A 21,816-nucleotide genomic window follows, 5' to 3' on the forward strand; every position below is an offset into this window, starting at 1 on the left:
CTACCATATTCTATTTCTACCAGTAACACATTAAAGGCACCAAGCACACTCATACATTTTTTAACTATATTAATAAAAAAAGGAGGAAATACATGTATCAGTGCCTTAGCCAAAAAGCTTATCACCATTAGGAAAAAAGTTCAAAATGTAACAAGATTAAACTTTACAAGAGAAATTACATTTTCAGTCCTCATGGATGGGGAAATCCTGTTGTTCATCTCTAGGAGCTATCTGGAAAGTGTTTATTAAACTTTTAATTAATCATAAATTTTATATGATCTAAAAGTGAAATATAATCATTAAATAAACTTTTTCTTGACACTGACAGTTATATCCAGAGTAAGAAGCTGATAGGTCTGCCTTCTTAGAATGCCATTAAACCTTATCTGAATCATTATGTTAAGTTTTTGGCAGGGCATTTCTAAATACAATGTAGAAAATTCGAACTTATTTACCGAATAACAAGGGTGGTGATGCAACTCAAAAGTATGCTTTATTAATACAGATAGATTAAAGGTAAGATTTTGGGAAGGAAAGCCATTAGAGCAATATTCAGATATTGAGGCATGTCAAGCAAGATTGTTACACTTCTCCTTTTTAACAAGGATAAGGAATAGAAACAATAAAAGGAAGTTACAAAAACAAATCTCAACTCAGCATCAAAAAATATTTCTCTAATACAGTTGTGTAATTGGAGAATTTTCTACTTGGAAGGTATTCAAGAGTAGTTTGGAAAACCATTCTGCCATTAACTAGAGAAGATAGAAAGGTTGTGGGAGAAGATAATCTGCATTTTCCCTTCTAGTTTTAAGAGTCTATGACTCTGCTCTTCTGCAGTATGACTAGATTTTTCAAAGTGAAATATTTCAAGGATATAAAAAAATTGAAGTAATGTAATGGGAAAAGGCACACCAGTAAGGTACAGCTTTTGTATTTGCTTCAATATCATTTTTTTAAATGCATGAAATATTGCAGATCCACCAAAAAAAAAAGAGTCTATGACTCTGGGGCACCTAGGTGGTACAGTCAGTTAAGCATCTGACTCTTGGTTTCAGCTCAGGTCAGCCCTGCATTGGCTCCGAGCTTAGCATGTAGTCTGAGATTCTGTCTCCCTCTGCCTCTGCCCCTCCCACTTGTGTGCACGCTCTCTCTCTCTCTCAAATAATAAAAAAATAAATCTTAAAAAAGTAAAAAAGTCTATGACTCTGTTCTAACTTGGTGAAGCAAGACCAGAAGATGCTAGGTGATTCAGCTCAGGATCATAAACTAGGCAGTTAAACTCTGGGGAAAGAAGACCAAAAATGGCTTCACTGAAAACAATAACCTGTGTCTAAGAATGCCAACAATGAATTAATAAAATTTCTTTTAAGAAAAATTTGTCATACTGATTCAAAACTTTAAGCAGTTGTAAAAGAATACATGCTGAGTGAAACATTCACTTGAATATATGAATGCTAAAAGTTCTTTAGGTGTGAAGTTATTGAAATCACAATGTAAAAAAAATATAAAAAAAAAATCACAATGTATATCCAAAGTGGACATTGCTCATCCATGGTTGCCTTCTTATTTATTCTGAGGACTGATGATCTCCTCGGAGGACTCTGCCACTTTATTCTTTTATGTTTCTGTGATCTGTTGACCTTCTGTGATGTCATGATTTAAAATAGTGTTCATCAAGAAAAGCACTTTTCTCAATAACAGTTTATTGAAGACTGGCTTGTTCACTACTTTTACTGCTGACCCAACAAAACAACCAATTGAACATTTTGACTTTTCACTTTCCAAGCAAATATTTGACATCATATTGGTGAAGTTTTAATCCTTTTGAATTAGTTTTCTTATCTCTAAGATTGCTGTTACCTGTATGCCTTTTAGAAAGGTTCTAAGTAATAACAAAAAATGTCTTACTGAAGTCTTTTGGAACAAGGAAGCATACAGAAGATACTATTAATGACTTTTTTTATTAATCCGTATACTTCTGTGAGGAATATATCCTTGATATGCAGGTGAAAGAGGATTATATAGCAAGCAGTGATCCAGAGTGTTTCAATATAGCTATGGAACTATAGCAAGGGTTTCTTTTCTGATTAGGTTTACTGTTTGCTGAGAGTTGCTCTTGTTAGAAATAATCTCACAAACAGATCCAAGGATTCTTTTTTAGGAAAGATATAAATATAAAATGTAAGTAAAAATAAAGTAGTTCTCCCTATAAGCCAAGTTACAGTGAATAAACATCCATGTAATAAGCTAGCCTTAAATAATATAATGCTACAATTGGAAAAATAAGATATAAATAAATTAAACTTGTGAAAGATTACTTTTAGTTTTATGTTTGTATATACATATTGGGAAAAATATTTTAGGCATCCATATGCTCCAATGTAAAATTAATATAAATTTGTTATTAGATATTTGCAGTTGTCTTTTGTAGATAACTCTCATCCGTGCATTTATTTTTCTCTATTTTTTAGCATAAACAATGTGTATACCTTTCTACAATTTTGAGATCAGCATGAGAAAGTGGTATTTACTCTCAAGGTGCTTAATTTTTATTGAAAGATAAATTTGAACTCTGAAATGTCTAAAATCAAGGAAATGATTATGTTCACAGTGCCTCAGCTGTATATAGTTAGAAGTTCAGGTTAGCTTCTATCATGCATTAAGCAGTAATTGGATTTATAAGGATATCAGTTTTCTCTGTTAAGTAACCTTGCTTAAAATAGAAATGATAATAGAACAATATTTTTTATCAAATAATAAGTTTTAAATTATTCCATTGCTTCATTTGACATTAATGAATAATACTGTGAGGTATCTCATTCTAACTTAAAATTAGAAAATCATTTTATTTATCTTTTTATTAAAGTATAATTAATATATGATATTTTACTAGTTTCAAGTGTACAACATATTGATTCAACAATTCTATGCATTATTCAGTGCTCACCATGCTAAGTGTGGTCACCATCTGTCATGATACAATGATATTACAGTATTATTGACTATGTTCCCTATGCTATATTTTCATCTCTATGACTTATTCTATAACGGAAAGTTTGTACCTCTTGATCCTCTTTATTTCACTCATCACCCACCCGCTTGCACTCTGGCAGCCACCAGTTTATTCTCTGTATTTGAAAGTCTGTTTTTTGATTTGTCTGTTTCTCTGTTTGCTCATTTGTTTTGTTTTTTAGACCATATGTAAGTGAAATCATATGATATTTGTTTTTCTGACCGACTTAATTTCATTTAGCACTAATATCCTTTAGGTCAATCGATGTTGTAGCAAATAGCAAGATCTCATTCTTTTTATGGCAGAGTAATATTCCATTGTGTATACAACCACATCTTTTTCCATTTATCTGTGGATGGATACTTGGGTTGGTTCAGTATCTTGGCTGTTGTGTAAAAAAAAAAAATGCTGCAATGAACACAGAGGTGCATATATCTTTTCTAATTAGTGTTTTGGTTTTCTTTGAGTAGAGACCACGTAGCAGAATTACTGGATCATGTGGTATTTCTATTTTTAATTATTTGAGGAGTCTCCGTACCGTTTTCCACAGTGTCTGCTCCAATTTACAGTCCTACCAACAGTGCACGAGGGTTCCTTTTTTCCCACATCCTTGCTAACACTTGTTATTTTTTGCCATTTTGATTCTAGCCATTCTCACAGGTGTCACATGATCATTTTAAATCATCTTAAAAGAATTTAAGTGGTTTGCCAAAATTCACACAGGTAATAAATACCCAACTCTGTATTTTTTTACACCAAATACAATGTTCCACATTCAAATCTAAATTTCTATGCTTGCTTCTTTTCTATAGTAGCACTGATTGTAGTCATAATACTCGCACACAGTCTTGCAAAGGCACATAAAGGGAACCAGGAAAATGAATGTTCATGAATAACTGTGAGTCACCACTAATTGTAAAAGCCAGTAGTGATGTCTAATGATCAGAGTCACTGCTAATTTCTTCAAATAATTTTTGGCCTTATAAATTCTATTTCTTAATAAATTTTCTTTTCCAGCTTTCATTTTATATTTTGAAGTTGGAAAGCCATCCTGGAAGAAGTTGCCTTGAGCTTGATGGTTAAGAAAACTGCCTGGATATAGTTATCATGCATGTATTGTACCCACTCTTCACCTGACATTAGTCAAAAAGAAATATTTAAATATCAAAGTTTTTGCAACATCTTTAAAACAGGTTATATATTACAATAAATACAATCCATACCTGTAAATCAATTTCAATATATAATTCAAATATTTTTGCATTGTTAACTCTTGCTGTCTGAATTGTTTGTAATTTACAAGTTCTACTAGAGAGCTCTCCCTCTATATTTTACCATCATCCCAGGATCTATATTCATAAACCGAACTTTCTGCTTCAGCACATTTGGCATCTGTCAGACCATCTAAATTATCACATGTCAAGAGCCTACACAGCTTTAATATTGTTTTTAATTTATTTTATTTTCTTTTATTTATTTATTTTTCAATATTGTTTTTAGAGGAAGTTCTTGGTCAGTCTTCCAAATGCCCTTAACAGTGTCAGCCTATTGTTATACCATTCTCCACAGTATGTCATCCTATGGAAGACAGACCAGCTTCTGTTAAATACCACCCCTTTCAAAGTAGTTTCTTAGGAATATTTATTTGTTTCAATTAATTTAATACTCTCAATGCTACAAGTGAGTTAAGGTTAAGGGTCATGCTTTAAATATAGAAAATAAGTTGAGGCTTCTTTTGTTACCCAGTTCCTCACTCTCAATAATACCATGGCCTTGTTCCTCTTTTCCCAACTTTGCTTGTGAACAGGATGCTCTATAATCCTTCCAAATAGTCAAACATGACCCTACTTCGAAGTTTTTCTTATGTCCTATTTGCTCCATAAAATATTAATAATTTAAAAAAACAGTGAATTTATTATCTGAAATTATATTGCCCTTAAAATTAATTTTTATAAAATGTAAGTAAGGTGAGGGCATGGAAATTGTTTTGTTCCTTATTGAATTCCTCAAACCCGATACACATCTGGTATGGGAAGAATGGGTAATGTGTTATGAAAGTGTTATTATGTTTATATCATTCCAGTGTTCTTGTAAGTGTTAATAACTTTTGCAAAACTTGTACTATATTTTTAGTGTCTTATTTCTAAAGATCATAAAACAAACCTAATTGAGGAGGCAGCCCAAATGCTGATGGATTATGAATACATAGCACATGGTATGTGTTTTTAAAAAAAGCCTTTTTTTCACTTAGAAGTTCATCTTCATCAAATCCTAGGAAAGACATAGACAAGTTTCATTTTTTTTAAATTTTGTATTATGTTATGTTAGTCACCAGTACATCCTTAGTTTTTGATATAGTATTCCATGATTCATTATTTGTGTATGACACCCAGTGCACCATGCAATATGTGCCCTCCTTAATACCCATCACCAGCCTATCCCAGTCCCCCACCCCCCTCCCCTCTGAAGCCCTCAGGTTGTTTCCCAGAGTCCATAGTTTCTCAGGGTTCATTCCCCCTTCTGTTTACCCCCCTCATTCTTCCCTTCCTTCTCCTACCGATCTCCCTATTTCTTATGTTCCATCAATGAGTGAAACCATATGATAATTATCTTTCTCTGCTTGACTTATTTCACTTAGCATAATCTCCTCCAGTCCCGTCCCTGTTGCTGCAAATGTTGGGTAATCGTTCTTTCTGATGGCTGAGTAATATTCCATTGTATATAGGAATCACATCTTCTTTATCCATTCATCTGCAAGCTGGTACAGCCACTTTGGAAAACAGTATGGCGGTCCCTCAAAAAGTTAAAAATAGAGCTACCCTATGACCCAGCAATTGCACTACTGGGTATTTACCCCAAAGATATGGATATAGTGAAGAGAAGGGCCATATGCACCCAAATGTTCATAGCAGCATTGTCCACAATAGCTAAATTGTGGAAGGAGCCAAGATGCGCTTCAACAAACAAGTTTCATTTTTTAAATATTTTGTTTCTTGTTTCTGTTTTTTTTTTATATTATATCTGTCTATCTGTCTATCTCTCTCTATATATATTTTAAGAGAGGGAATAATAGAGAGTGTGGGGGAGGGGGGAGGACAAAGGGAGAGAGAGAGAGAGAGAGAGAATCTTAAATAGGCTGCACACCCAGCTTGGAGTCTGACACAGGGCTCCATCTCACTACCCTGAGATCATGACCTGAGCTGAAATCAAGAATTCGGTGCTTACTAACTGAGCCACTCAGGTGCCCCTTGTTTTTGTTTTGAAATAAACTGTATCTTCTGGCTCAGAACTTGGAGAAAAGACTATTTAAGGCAGGAAGATTCCATTCCTTTATCTATTTTAAAATAAATTGTCCTACTACCTTATTGGTGAGAACTGAAATTTTATATCAGAATCTCCTAATTATTGACTATTTGTACAATGAAAAAGTGCCTCTGAGATATATATTTTTAGGTTAATGAACATGTAAAGTTTAGTTATTCCTTACACATTCTTTATGCAAGTTCATAAGAACCTGAGTTAATGAATCCTTGGAAGACAGCATCTTATATGACATCTGAAGAGGTTGAAACTTCATAAATAATATTTTTTAAATTATCATATCATCCGCCTGAAAAAATTGTGTTCAAATAAGACTTTTATTTTTGTTTAGTTGCACTATGAAGTTCTGTTTCCTATCCTTTCAAATTTTCTTAAAAGTTTAATTTTTCTTACTCAACTCTGAAATTTCATTTCTGAAAGCCAGGAAGCTCTCCAATTTTCCAGGAATCAGAATGTAGCAAACTCAAAGAATTATATTGAGTTATTAGTGCAAAGTGATGATTACCATGAGTTTTTTTTTTTTTTTAAGATTTATTTATTTATTTGAGAGAGAGCACAAGAAGGAGGGGCACTGAGAAAGGAAAGAGAATCCCAAGTTCAGTGGGGATCCCCACAGGGGGTCTGCCCCAATACCCTGAGATCACACATGACCTGAGTGGAAACTGAGAGCCGGATGCTCAGTGGACTGTGCCACCCAGAAACCTCATGAATACCACGATTTTTAAATTCAAGTAGATTAGGTATGATGTGATTTTTGCAGTGCATTAACAGAATAACCATGGACAAGTTAGTTAACCTGACTAATCAATTTCAATTCAATTCTTCAAAAATGCTTTTTGGTTAAAAAATGATTAAAGAACCTAAAATCCTATTATGGAGATTAAAAGATATAATTAATTTAAAGCAGTGACTAGAACCTAATTAATGCTTATTAATATTAGGTTTAGTATATTATTTGCTATAACATCATGTGGAAGAAAAGATTTTCATATATGCAAATTTGAGGCCATTGCATTATTTTTAATTCTCATAATTGTTGCTATCCCATTAGAATGTTAAACTACCATTGATACAAAAGTTAAAACACTTCCACATCATTTATATTTCTATTTGTGAATTCTTTTGAGCACTACTATTGTTTTGACACCCAACATATTTCTTAAATGTGAGTTTTTATATTTTTTAAATTTCTAACTAGTTTTTCAGGGAAATGCAGATCAAGTGACAGAAAAACATAGTGGGATATAAGATCCTGTATTCAGAAATTGGTTTTGCAAAAATATTTCAGATATATATCAAGCAAAACATATCAAGTGATACAGTAAAACTAGAGGAAAAACAAGATTCTATATTTTGAAATTGATTTTACAAAAATATTTTAAAGATGTATCAGTTTCATAAAATAATGTTCAACTCTATCAAAAATGTGCAAACACGTAAAAGTCTGTGCAAAATATCGAATTTTGTGAGATTTATTGTTCTCAAAAATTTAAAATACACAGATGGCCAAAGTACACATGATCTTTGGAAAGTCTTGCTCCCTAATGCCTCTGGGTGCGCTGTGCTTTGTTTGTCAAAATGGTATCAAGTCTGTTAGAACAGCTTGGCTGGTTTTGACAGAATTCTTTCCTTATTAAAGATAGCAAGATGATGCTTGTCGGAAACAAGTTCTATCACCAGTTCTCAATGAACAAAAGTTATTTCTCACTACATAATTTATACTTCCTTTTTTATTTGAAAGATGTTTAATTATTTTCATTATTTTATTTAAAACTATGCGTTCTTGTAACTTTTAAAAAATTGTATCATACCGTAATAGTAAAAACAATACAACTAAATTTAGTATTTCATCAGACACAGGTTTGATATCAGAGAAAAGTAGATTTGAATTCTGCTTCTGCCACTTCACACATGCATGGCTGTATGTTCTTTGAAAAAGCTCTTCAGTTAAGGCGCGAAATATCATGAGATTTTTGTCGATATTTCAGAACATAACTTAAAGTCTTCATCAGAGTGCTTAACAAATTGGGTCTATGTTTGCACAAGTTGTTGTTTCTGTTTTTATCATTAAGGGTAGGCTGAAGTCTTCAGTGAGCATCCTGTTTATTATATTTGGTGCATAGGGAACTGATAATGATCTGGGTGTTATAATGAAAAAAGTTTTGTGAAATGAAACTGGTACTAATGAATTATCTGCTCCACACATATCCAGTGTTAGGCATTGTGTACATAGTAGGTCATCAAAATGGTGACCATTTTACAGATGGGAACCCATAAGGTCCAAGATTAGATGTCCTGTTCAATTTTTATACTCAGAAAATAGTTGACCCAACATTTAAACCTAGACCTCTCTGTGTCCAGAGCCCTTGGGTGTGCCATTGAAAGGCTGCCTCTGATGTCACATTGTGTTTGGATTCAGAGTTATGTTAAGACGTCTGTATTGTGGGAAATTTTACTCCAAGATCTTATCAGGTATGATATGATTAATTTGTAGTCACATTAGCTTCTTTAAAGTAAGTCAATAGTTGTCATTTTTCTAATATCATTATTATAGGAGGGATTAATTCTATTAGTGTTAATTAATTTGGTGCTGTAATTGTTTACTGGCAAAACGATCTATATAACTTTGTCCAAGACTGTTTTTTTTTCATATGCTGTTAATCACTTTACCAAATTTGTGCCAGAAATATACACAAATCACATTTAAAACTGCTTTTATGACAAATGGCAATCTGAATAATGCCCAAGGCACATAAATTACTGAAAATACAACTAATACTACAATAACTAAGATAATATAGAGTTGACACTAGTGATTTAAAGTCATTTGTGTGAAATAGCTGAATTTCTAAATCTGATACTTAATAAAAAATTGATGCTTATGTATAATAATGTATAATAACATGGCACTAGGTATTATAAAACAAGTCACACTGGCTTCCTATTTTATATCCATTAATGAGAATTAACAATAAAAACTGTGCTATTATAAATTTCATGCTCTGCTATATCCATACCTTATAAATACTTCTCCACAGTTAGATTTGATAAGATAAAAATTAAGTTAATTAACTTTTGGAGTCATCAGTTAATTTAGCTAGATAATGAAGAACTACATGCTGAGCAAAGAAATCATTGGCCAGAGTCATAGAATAAAATAAAGGCTTTTAGATTATAAGTATTTGTTCAGTATTTTACACTCATGTATCTTAAAGCAGGTTTTCATTTTTTAGCTTGTGTGGGGGGGAGGTGTACAGTTATAAGGTAAGTAAGAGTATCCCAATTACTCTCATTATTAATGCTACGTTTTATTCATTTTCTTTATATGGTGTCTGCATTCCATACAAAGTACTTAGAGATGGAGATACACTTTGCAGGAGTTGTATAAGGTTAAAAGTTATGCAACAGTAAAAATATATTTGTCTTTGATGAACTCACATTGTAAATGAAAATTTCTGGATTTTATTTTTAAGAAAAATAACTTATATGGTGTCCTAGATTTAGTACAAACTAAAGGAGAAAGCAAATAAGAGTATTCGGAATGCATCGAGTCATGCATTTTGGCCAGTATACACCCATTCTAGACGCATTAATGATGTATTGAACCAGGAGCATGCTGCTAGAGATTACTGACCAAATTTTTGTCCTGAAATGCACTCCTCCCAGATACCTGTATGGCTCACTTCATGCAAGTCTGTTCTTCAATGGAACATTATCAGATAAACTTTTTGTGAATACTCTGTTCAGATTAGTCCCCCTTCAGTTTCTCTCCCCTAGTCATGTTTTATTTTTTGTTGTAATTCTTATATCAACTGACATAATATGTGCTTTGTTGTTGGTTGATGATGATGTTGTATGTTTGCTTATTATCAATTTCTCTCACAAGAATGTAAATCTATGAAGTCAGAGGCTTTGGTTTTGTTAACTCTTCTCTCCCAACACTTGCCACAATTATGCACTCAACAATATTCATAGACTATTGAATAACAAGACACAGGAAATTGAAAACATAACCCAAAACACGTGTGAATAAATACATTAATATGGATATTAAAAATTCTTTGTATAGAAGTAAGCATTTGATAAAATACAAAAATCACCATTATAGTTACAGTGTAGTGACAAAATTTATAACTAATTCTCACCTTCATAGTGTTCTAAGGACTTCCTTCTGATAGAAATTTATGTTCGGAATACTGAAAGTACACTTTGGTCACAATCTGCACTTGGCATTGAGGCGCAGAGCTTAGCACGTAAAAGACACAAAACAAGTCAGGGAGAGGGAGATTATTCTCACACCCTTGGAACAAGACAGATGCTGGGGAAGTGGCCTAGATGCAGAGCTGTGCTTCTGACAGGTGGTGGGATTCTAAAAAGAGATGGCATTTGATTTACCATTTGGTTACCCAATGAATCAATCGATCGGTCCACTTTCTACTGATTATATCTTTCAGATTGTTGCCATACTCATTCTCTCTTAGCTATCTCTGTGTCCATTAATATAGTTTATTATGGACTCTCATTTAGTTAAGTGCAATTCATTTTCATATGGTCTCTGGTTTAGTCTCATGATTCTTTACCTGCTCCTCTGTTTCCAAAATGATCTTGTATTCAAAACACATATTGTCACTTCAAAATTCCTCAGAACATTCATTGCTAAAGATGTTACCACTATTTTTGTTGTTCTTGTTGATTGTCTGTCTCCTGCCACCTAGAAAATAAACCCTAAAAGGGGAAGGATTTTTTTTTTTTGTGGCTGTTTTGTTTCTTGATTTACTCCTTCTTAATATACACTCAATAAATATTTATTGAATGAATAGCAGAATAAATGGTCAAGGAATTATTTCTAGTCTTTCTTAATTCTGATCATGCCCAGGATCATAAGCCTGACTGTGATTTTCCAAGACTGTTTTCATGTATATAACAACTTTTCCATCTTCTTTTACTTCATGTCTTCTCTCCCTTGATCCCAAAATCTCCTCCTTCCCTTCCCCCAACTCCACCCTGCCACAGCACACACACACAAATTAACATCTGTATTTTAGACCACCCTCCCTGCTTCATGTTCCAGGAATAGTATCCTATTCTGAAGATCTGTTATTTAGTTAAGCACCCACAAGGCATAAAATTCATAGAATCATTTAAGAAGTAGCAAGTTAATTGAATGCTGCGAGAGCTTAAAGAACAAAGGGAAGAGAGGGAGAAGATCAAACTATACAATCATCACTGATCTTGTACATCGTATTAGAGGTGGAGGAGAGAGACAGAAACAGAGAAAGGGAAGCAGGATGGGGGACACAGATGCACAGATGGTTGGGAATGCTGAATTGGGATAAGGCTGTGATCATTACTACAGTCTCCTGAAAGACCCCTTTGCATCACACTGTCCTCATCATGTTATGTCCTTTTATCCGTTTACTGGTTCTCTTTGTCAAAAGTTTTAGCTGGTGAAACAGGACCTCTCAGATGTCAAATTTGTTTTGAGATATGGACATGTGTTTGAAACCCATTAAATGAATGGGAGGGGAAGGGCAAGAATACTTAATATATTTTTTCTGCCTCAATTGAATTTGCTCCACACTGACTGGGAGTTAAAATCATAGGGTTCCCATGTCCTTTTTGGACCCAGCTGTGAGCAGTTAGTAAAAACAGAAGCAGGAGATGATAAGCATAGGTTGAAATAGAATATATCTTTATTTTGCCTGTTTTGAAATTTAGAACATTTATGTCACTTTGGGTGCATAACTTAGTCACCTTCTAGAAGAATCTTGATTGAATTTGACTAACATCAAATCACATTCAATCATGATCATATTAAAGAAAACCAAGGAGTAAGAATCAAGAAACCTGCCAAGCAGAACCAGTACCACACAAAGGACTTCAGCCAAGTTGAGGGACATGTTTTCTTTGAAAGGAAAGAACAGGAAGAGAAACAGGGAGAAAGTGGCATGGAAACAAGAATCAGAAAGATGGCATTGAAATTTATGGAACTCTCATGGAGACCTGTAGCTCTTTCAAAGTTTTTTTCCTATGGCTGGCACTGGTTATAAAACCATATGACTTATGACTCTGCTCAATGTAAGAAGAAAAGGATGAATTTTTCAGAGATTTTTGTTCAAGCTATCTGGAAGAGAGACTTATGATATTGTATCCTTTTTTAAATGATATGTTGATTTTAAGATAATTTTTTCTTACCCAGAAATTTCACTAACAATTTTGCTCAAACATCTCATATTAGACTTGTAGATGAGGTGAAGGAACACAAAATTTTCTTTGCCAGAAAGAAAAAGAACTTCTCTCTCCTTCCCTCTTTCTTTCTTTCCTTTCCGCTCCTAGTCTCTCTTTCTTTCTTTCTTTCTTTCTTTCTTTCTTTCTTTCTTTCTTTCTTTCTTTCTTTCTTTCTTTCTTTCTTTCTTTCTTTTTCTTTCTTTCTTTTTCTTTCATGAAAGGAAAGCCAAAATGGTATTGAACTGAATTGAAAGATGATCTATGTGAATAGAATGAGCACAGATAGAAAGTGTGTCATAAAGAAATGCCTATTAGGACTTTCAACCAGATAATCCTATCATTAAAGAATAAACTTGCCTGAATGCTGTATGTGTATATGTGTTTTCTAGCCAAAATCATACTATTGAAGTTTTTGCAACAGTTGACAGTTTTCTAATATAAAAGCTACTGCCTTTGTCAATAGAATGAAGCTCTGGAAGAAACATTTGGCCACTTTTTCAAATCCTTACACATGAGGGACATCCTAAATGACTGAAGGACTAATGTAGTAATGAATGGTGCGAAAACAATGTTACTGTGCAATTGAGGGCAGTTATTAATTTGTTTTGGTTGGATGTGTGTGCTAGAAAGCTCTGTTTATGCAGCCCATTCAAGGAGAGAAAGAGATCGCTCAGCCTGAGGGAACAGAACAGTGAAACATTTCTTAAACAAGTTCTGTTCTTGAGTACAACACAATGTCACTTTCACGAGTTTATATTCAAAGGGGGAAAAAAGGAAAATTGTAACTAATCTTTTTAAGCTTTTCTCCAGATATTTAAATTAAAGAGTAGCAGTGAGTGGATGATTCCACCTACCCACCGTATTTCTTCTCATGCGCATAAGAATAAGTACTTGGAAATATAAGTATTGCTACTATACAAGGTGGCATTCTTATACTTACATGCTAGGATTTCTTATATGCCTTTGAGCTTTTAAGTACTAAATAATTAAAATATGCATTGCTCATTTATTGACATTTAAATTTCTATTTAAAACTCATAGCTTTCTCAGTATTAAATTGTCTAGACAATAATCATCTCTGACTAAAGAATTATTCTACCCTAATCTGCTTTATTTTATTCTAATTTGAATATATTGAAATTTATTTTTGTGCCATAAACTGTTTTCATGTAAAATTATATATTTAGAACAACCTGTTGAAAAGGTAGGACACTTTTATAGTAATTGAATAATGAATCATCTAAATCTGCATGTTAATTAAAGACTCTCCTACTGTTTTGGTGTTTTGCTTTGTTTTGTTTTTAAGTATTAACAGTAAACTTTAGGCAAAGTTCTCAGAGATTGAAGATTGAAGCTTGGGAGAATAAGATAGCAAAAAAAGTCAAATTCTTAAGGAAAAGAGACAGGTATTGATGCCTTCTAAAACTTGCATATAATCTCCACAATTTTCTCCCTGATAATTAATCTCTCAAATTTAAGTGCTGCCTTCTCGGCCATTTTACCAATAAATTTCCAAAGATGAAAAAAGGTGGGGGGGCTTTCCTGTGAGAAAGTAAGGGACTTGAAAGCAGAAAAGTTCTTTTGGTAATATCATCCCTGGAGTCAAAAGGAGAGGCTGGGAGGACTGAGAGGGAGAGTACAAAACTCAGCAGACACAAAGAGGAGAGGTATTTGAATAATCTTCCCAGTTTGCTTTCCATTTTAGAGTAAAAATATCAGGAGTGAACCAGAAATTCTGTGATTGGGTACAGTGAAGGGACATTTTGAAGTATCTATATTACAGTATTACTATATTGCTGTTATTTTACTCAAAATTGAGAGGTTCACTTAAGTTAGTAGCTATGTGGGAAAGGTGTTGAAGAGTTCATCATTGGAGGAAAAGGAGGAAATGGGCATGACTGAATCTAAGGCTGTGGCTGATCACATTCTGCTGTCTGTGTTGTAGGGACTATGGGTACTGCTATAGGCAGTGGCATTTGGCTATATTTGAAGACCAAATATAGGGTATTGCTTTAAGACTTGTCAGGAAGGACTTTATTCCCAGGTTGCAGGCTAACATGACTCTATTGGCAAGGCAAAACAGATAATATGATTCAAAAATCTTACATCACATTGGTATTTGCATTTTTTTCCCCAACAAAGCTATGTAAAACACTCTGTGAAATACTCCTGCATTAACTCAGCAAGGAATTAAGAAAATTTTGAACATGCAGAAAATACCACAGATTGAAATGCTTTTGCCACTGGTGTACAAATACATAATAAATACAAAAAAATTGCAAAAGTAAAAATAATGCTGTGGTTTCTCTCAGAATGTGAGATGGCAAGTTCCTAAAGAAATATTTTTGTTCTACTTCCATTCAGTCAAGTCAGGTCAAGGTGAGATAAAAATGAATGCAACCCTCATTTTTACATTCAATTTCAGTGTACTCTTCTATTTTTTTTTCTTTTCTCTGTTTCTTTGTCCTTGTAGGAGGTCTCTTGGTCAAGTAATGAATTTTTAGTATTAGTATTTTCACAAAGGTATGAAGTTCTTTGCTTTGTTTCTTCTGATCTCTGAATGCTCACCTTGCATTAAGAATCTGCCCTATTTGTTTGGAGTCAATAATGCAACTCCATGAGTTGTGAGCACTAGAATATTACCTTTGTGCACTAATTAATTGAATATGGTAATGAGGGCATGACTACAAAGTCAAAGTCAGAGAAAATGAGAAATAAGGCAATTTATTTACCAATGCAGAAACAGTGAAAGCAGGTTTTACTGTCCCTAAAATTATAGTTTTTCGTAGTTACATTTTACACATGTAGGTATATGTTCATATTTGAATAGATATATCATGAGAAGAGTCCATTTTATTTTAGTTTTTAATTGAAAAATAGTGATAATGCCTTAAACCTAAGATATCAAGCTAAACTATGTGACTATTGTATTAATTCTTCTTCCAAATTACTGTTAAAAATGCTTAATTTATTTCTGCTTCATATTTTTAAGTTTAAATTTGTTTAACTCTCTACTACTGCATATTTTATATTCAAATCTTTATATTATGAACTATAGTAGAGAGCATTTCTTGATCACCTTCACTATAATTTAAGGGCAAAAATAAAATTGTATCCTAAGAAATAGCTGTTAATGATAATACAGGGATTTTAGCAGACAAATGCAATTTCTCAAAAAATTACAAATAATCAATAGACAATCACAGATGAAACATTGTATTTTAATTTTTCATGAAAATATATATTATCTGTTTAAAGATTTATTTATTTTAGAGAGAGAGAGAGAGCGGAGGGGGAACAAAGGAGAGGGAGAGAGAATCTGGAGCAGACTCCCTGCTACACATGAAACCCAACATGGGGCTCAGTCCCACAACCCTGAGATCATGACCTGAGCTGAAATCAAGTCAGACTCTCAACTGACTGAGCCACCCAGGCGCCCCTAGGTATTGTCTGTTTAATTAAAAAGGTTTTTTCTCACTCTACCCAACTCACTGTAGGGGCCAAGGGCAGGCACCTCAAGATGGGCCACTTGGCATGAATATTTTTTTGAGTAAGAGCAATCAAAACCCAGCAAATTCAGGAAAAACTCTTTAGTTCCCCCTCAATTACCTAAATTTACATTGGAAAGGAGAACCTGTACCAAAGAGAGCTATTAATAAGAGATTCCTTTTTACCTAGGAAACTTAACTTCAATAACAGGGCAACCTTTGCTTTCCAAGTATCTCTCACCTTCCGGATAATGGTCTTCCTCCTGTTGGTATCCCCAGATCCTGCCTCTCTCCTTTGCTCAGGATGTCATATAAGCCTCTTATTGCCTGACTGTCTTTGGAATTTCATGTCTGTGTGGATTCTTCATATGTAGTGTTGGGAAGAAGAATTTCTTCTGCCCTTCAAAGTCCTTCTAGCTGGATGAAGAATCAAATTGACATGAGACAGATTAACAGAAGAAAATCAGATTTAATAGTATATATGTGGGAAATACACAGAGATGGAAATTCCACAGTGAAACAGCACGATGCTTATATGAGCTAAGGAGGGGGGCAGGGGCCAGAGGATACAAAAGGGAGAAAAGCCATTAGCAGGAAGATGAAAGGAGATGTTTGGAAAACAAAGGTGTCCCTATTATGCTGGTAAGTTCCTTCTATAAAGAGGACTCTCTGTTAATAGCTCTCTTCCTATACAAGTAGTCAATTAGGGCACTTTTTCGGATTTCTGGGTTTGGATTATTTTTAATTCAAAATAATGCTCATGCCAAGGGTCTATCTTGAGATGGCCTGCCCTTAACCCCTACAATGGGAAACTAAATTTGGTTTTTTTCTGTCTCATGTCAGTTTAATTCTTAGTCCAGCTAGAGGAACCTTGGATAGAGGAAAATCTCTTCTTCCCTGATACCACAAAAATAAAATTGGTAACCTTTTAACTAAAAATAAATAGATTTTCATTTTTCTCTGATGGTCTATAATTTCCCTCATATTTCAGGACATTTTTCATGCAAAGTTAAAGTAGATCTGTAAGATACATTAACTATATTGAGAAAATATGTATCATTAATGTCTCTGCACAAAGTAGTTTAAGAAAGAAAAGAAGATTGGAATTTATGGAGTTGGAGTTTACTACCAGTGTCACATCTAAAATCTTTTGTTATTTTCATGGAGTCATGGAGGATGACTATCATGCTTTTCCACAAAATGTCACTTTGACTACTGTCAAAGAGAGATTACATTAGAAAACTGGACTGATGATGTATGGCATTTTCTCTGGTCATATTAAATGTAATGATGATAAGGTATTGTTAATACAATATTTTTCCATTTGCATGTCAACTTGTAGAATTTTTATATATTTTAAAATTTTTCTAAAGCAATATTCATTCACCAAGGTTAGCTGCTCCCAACATAAGAAGGGAAAAGTGCAGATGTAACTGAACTAATGTGAATTTGCTCCTTGGTGAGTTATAGATAGAAACTACACCAGATGGAGTCTTCACACAAAGGAAACTTTATTTGTAGAAAATAAGGAAATCACAGGGAATAACTTCCAAAGCTCTGATTCCCTGAGCAAGGGTGAATGAGCACCTTTTACTTAGGGTTATAAGATGAATAGTTAGGAAGGGGAGCCTTCTCATCATATATAGAGGTGGGCATAAGGTTGCACATGTGCCTTAAGGAAACATGCCTGTACATACTCTGTATGTTATGTAAATGAGGCTTGTGCTCCTTCTTGGGCAGAGATTTTAGTATTATAATGAGGTAAAGGTAACTGTCAGTTGTTCCATGGTCCATCTGTGCAAGGGTTAGTCGGGTTAAGCTCAAACTGGTTTGAGTGGTCTGGGTCACCAGAGTTCTTAATTTGGGCAGTCCTTATTATTTGAGGGGTAGTTTTGGTTTCCATCACAGGATGCTATATCTGTTGAGTCTTTTGCCTGAGTAAGGAGATAAGCTGAAAAGAAGAGCTGAAGGAAAAATGTGGGACAGGTTGGTGGGTGCAAGCAGGTGAGCAGTAAAGGTTAGGTCTTGGGGTCTAGCTGGTAACACAGATATTTAGATTCAAATTTAAACTTAATTTTCTGATAATACTTGACTGGAACAGAATGAGACAGTGGTTAAATCTAGAAATAATTCTGTAAGTAAGGATATTATATTATTTTGTGTGCTCACCAGAAATATATTATATAATGATGAGTCTATCTATCCATTCCCTTTACAATACCACACAATCAATTTAATTCTCTACGTTTACTACAGCTATTATTGAAAAGAATCCCTTGTGTAATTTAAGTATCTTTAAGTACCTTAATATGACTCAGTTTCTCTATGCATTATTTATTTGTCTCTCAACTGTTGGCCACTTCAGTTTACTTTCCATTTAGAAATCAATCTGTAAATATTTCCAGTCTCACTGTTGTGATTTAAAATACAAGTGGCCACACTGTGGCAAACATTTTTGTTTTAATAATTGATACATACAAAGAACAAAATTAGCTTTTTCCTAATTCAAACATGGTACTATTATGAAAAAATAATCTAAGAATGTTTTCTTTCTGTATTGTTCCATTTAGTCAAATATATAGAAACTGACTTTTGAGAAAGGATTCATTTAACAGTAATATTTCAGAACAAGATTAGCCCAATGCAGTAATTTGGGGCTTCTCCATCTAAAGCAGTGATTCATAAAATATAATGTAGATCTGAATCATCTGGGGGTGCTTGTTAAATATGCAAATTCTTGGATTCTCCTCCACATTCATTGAAACAGAATTTCTGGGGGGAAATTTTTATGCAGATAAATATGGATCATGGTCTGCCAAAGACTTAGCTAACTGAATGAAACTAGCTAGCCTCTTAAAAACTACAGATTTCCATTCCTTCTGTGTTCTTTGAAACTCATCTTAAAATTCACAGAGTGCAACAAAATTAGCCAGTTTTCTTTTCTGTAAAAAAGGAACTAACATTTGTCAAAAAGCTGGAAATTGGAAGGGTAGGATTCAAATGCAGATCTGTCTGGCTCCCAAATTTGTGCACTTTCTGCAGCAATATGGACATCTATTCTAGTTTAAGAGTTTCTTGCATGAATATATGAATTACTTTGCTATCTTTCATTGCATAATCATATAGGGAAAATAGAAAATGTGGAGTTAGATTTTGCCTACACTTAAGTTACAACTTACTTTATAATTTTGAAAATAATGTGAATGAAAACCTTGCCTTCTTACCTTCCAAAACCTCTGTGACCTTTATATTTCAATTTTATTTACACATTCCTTTCCTCTAATTAATTCTTTTCCTATTTTTCTTAATGTTTTACTTTTTAAAACCCATTTTGTCCTGCATGTTCTGAATTAATTTTCGATGCATTTGTTCTCAAACTTTCATCTCTTACCTCTGTGACACTTTGCTTTATCTCCTTTACAGAATGAATGGAAGCAAATAAATATGAGTGAAAAAAATACTGCAATTCACTTAAATATTTTTATTTTCAAGTGGTTTATTTGCAAAAGAGTTGCAAAAAGAATGTGAAAACTTCCCATATGCCTTTTACATACAATTTATAAATTGTTAGCATTTTATTACATTTGCTTTGCCATTCTCTCTCTCTCTGTGTCTGACTCTCTCTCCATATATGCTCGGGAATGAGTAAGTTACACATGCCTTATTCAGTCAGAGTATAATTATCAAAATAAGAAAATTAATATTATGTAGTCCAAAGATACTCTAATTTCATCAGTTGCCTCAGAAGCAAACTAATTTACTAGAATTTGATTATGGGTCTCATGGTGTATTAGTTATCACGTCTTTTTAGGCTTCCTGATTTGGAAATTTTTCTTCATTTTTCTTTCTTTCAGTACCTTTGCATTTTGTAGAGGAAAGGACAGTTATTATATAGAACGTTCCATAATGTGTATATTTACCTTGTAATTTATACTGGTTAGGCATTCAGCTTATGCTTTTCTAGTAGGAATTCCATAGAATAACTGTTCAGTTTTCAATGATTGATAACAAACATATGTTAAGATTAGCTTCATTAGTAAGTTCACAATGAAGAAAACTGGCCCACCACCTATTTTTCCCTGTAAGTATCTTGTGGGGAGATACTTTGTGACAGTATATTCTCATGTTTATCATTATTTTGCCTGCAATACATGGATGATTAATACCTGTGTTGGGAAGGAAGAATTTCCTCTGCCCTTCAAGGTCCTTTAGCTGGACTAAGAATCAAATTGTCATGAGATGGACTAACAGGATAAAATCAAATGTAGTTTTGTACATATGGGCAACCCACACAGACATTCCAAAGATAGGCAACATGAGGCTAATATGACATCCTGAGCTGAGGACAGAGATTAGGGTCTGGGGATACAAACAGGAGGAAGACCATTAGCAGAAAGTTGCGAAGAGTGCCCTATTGTGCACCTGTTTCTTAGGTAAGGAGGAATTTATTAATAGCTCTCTTTTGGTACAGGCTCTCCTTTCCAGTGTAAACATAGGCCACAGAGGGGGAGATAAAGAACTTTTCCTGAAACTTCTGGGTTTTATCTGCTTTTAGGCCAAAAAAATATTCAATATTCAATCCAAAGTGGCCCATCTTGGGGTGGCTCCCCTTCACCCCTACACCTAAATGGTTATTGCTCTTCTTAGTGATATTGCTGGGAAAAATATTATCATGATAATTGTCAAATGGTGATTTAGTAATTCCATTATTTATTTTACATTTATTACTTGGAAATTAGCCATAAGTTAGAGCCTTTCTTCTGTTGGTCTGTCTAATCATTTACCTATCTATTTATTTATCTTCTACTTTTTATTCATGATGGTATGATTACATGGATTCTTATTTTATTCAGTGAGCTATAAAATATTTTGAGTCATATATTAAGACTAGAGAAGAACTCATTGAATTTTCTGTTTACGACAATTAGTATTTCAGTTTTTATATTTAGGAACTTCATAGAGCATAGAGGATATATTCTTATTTATGGTGAGATATGTGATTTTAACAATTATATTCTGTTTGTCCAAAAACACTGTCCAGCTATCTCAGCACCATTATTTAAAGATTTGTTTATTTATTTTAGAGAGAGAGAGAGAGCACAAGCAGAAGGGCAAAGAGAGAGGAGAGAAACTCAAGCAGACTCCACACTGAGCATAGAGCCGGATGTAGGGCTCCATCTCACGACTCTGAGATGATGACCTGAACTGAAACCAAGAGTCGGATGCTTAACCGACTGTGCCACCCAGGCACCCCAGCACCATTATTTAAAAGTTCATCTTTCCCACAGTGATTAGAAATTCCACATTTAAGATATATTCTCTAATATTTCTTAAGATATGACTTATCATTCATGTTTTTTATGTCTTCAATATCTCATTTATATTTTGTCTACTTGGGCAGTCTTGTAGTGAAGAGCCCTTGAATTTCCTTTTCACAAGTAGAGGTGCATGCTGTGTTATCTGGAACAAAGATACTCATCTAAATTGTGAATTGTCATTTCTAGCCTTAAAAGAAGCATCATGTCCATGATTAAAGCTATTTCGTTTGAATTACACTTTGGTAAAAGATTGTTACCAAACAATCTATCACAGCTGCTAACCCAGGAAAGCAATGGGAAAGCCGTAGTGCACTGCAGCAGCCAACTGTTCTATCCCAGGGAATCCCAAGGGGGCTGGACAAATCAAAAGCATAGCTCCTGGCTGGCTTTGCCAACACTGTTGCCAGACGAACTTGGATAAACTCATCACAAGTGAAGCCAATAACTC

Source organism: Ursus americanus, chromosome 4, assembly GCF_024610735.1.
Source record: "Ursus americanus isolate L20-20 chromosome 4, mUrsAme1.1.p, whole genome shotgun sequence".
In the NCBI taxonomy this organism is placed as follows: Eukaryota; Metazoa; Chordata; class Mammalia; order Carnivora; family Ursidae; genus Ursus; species Ursus americanus.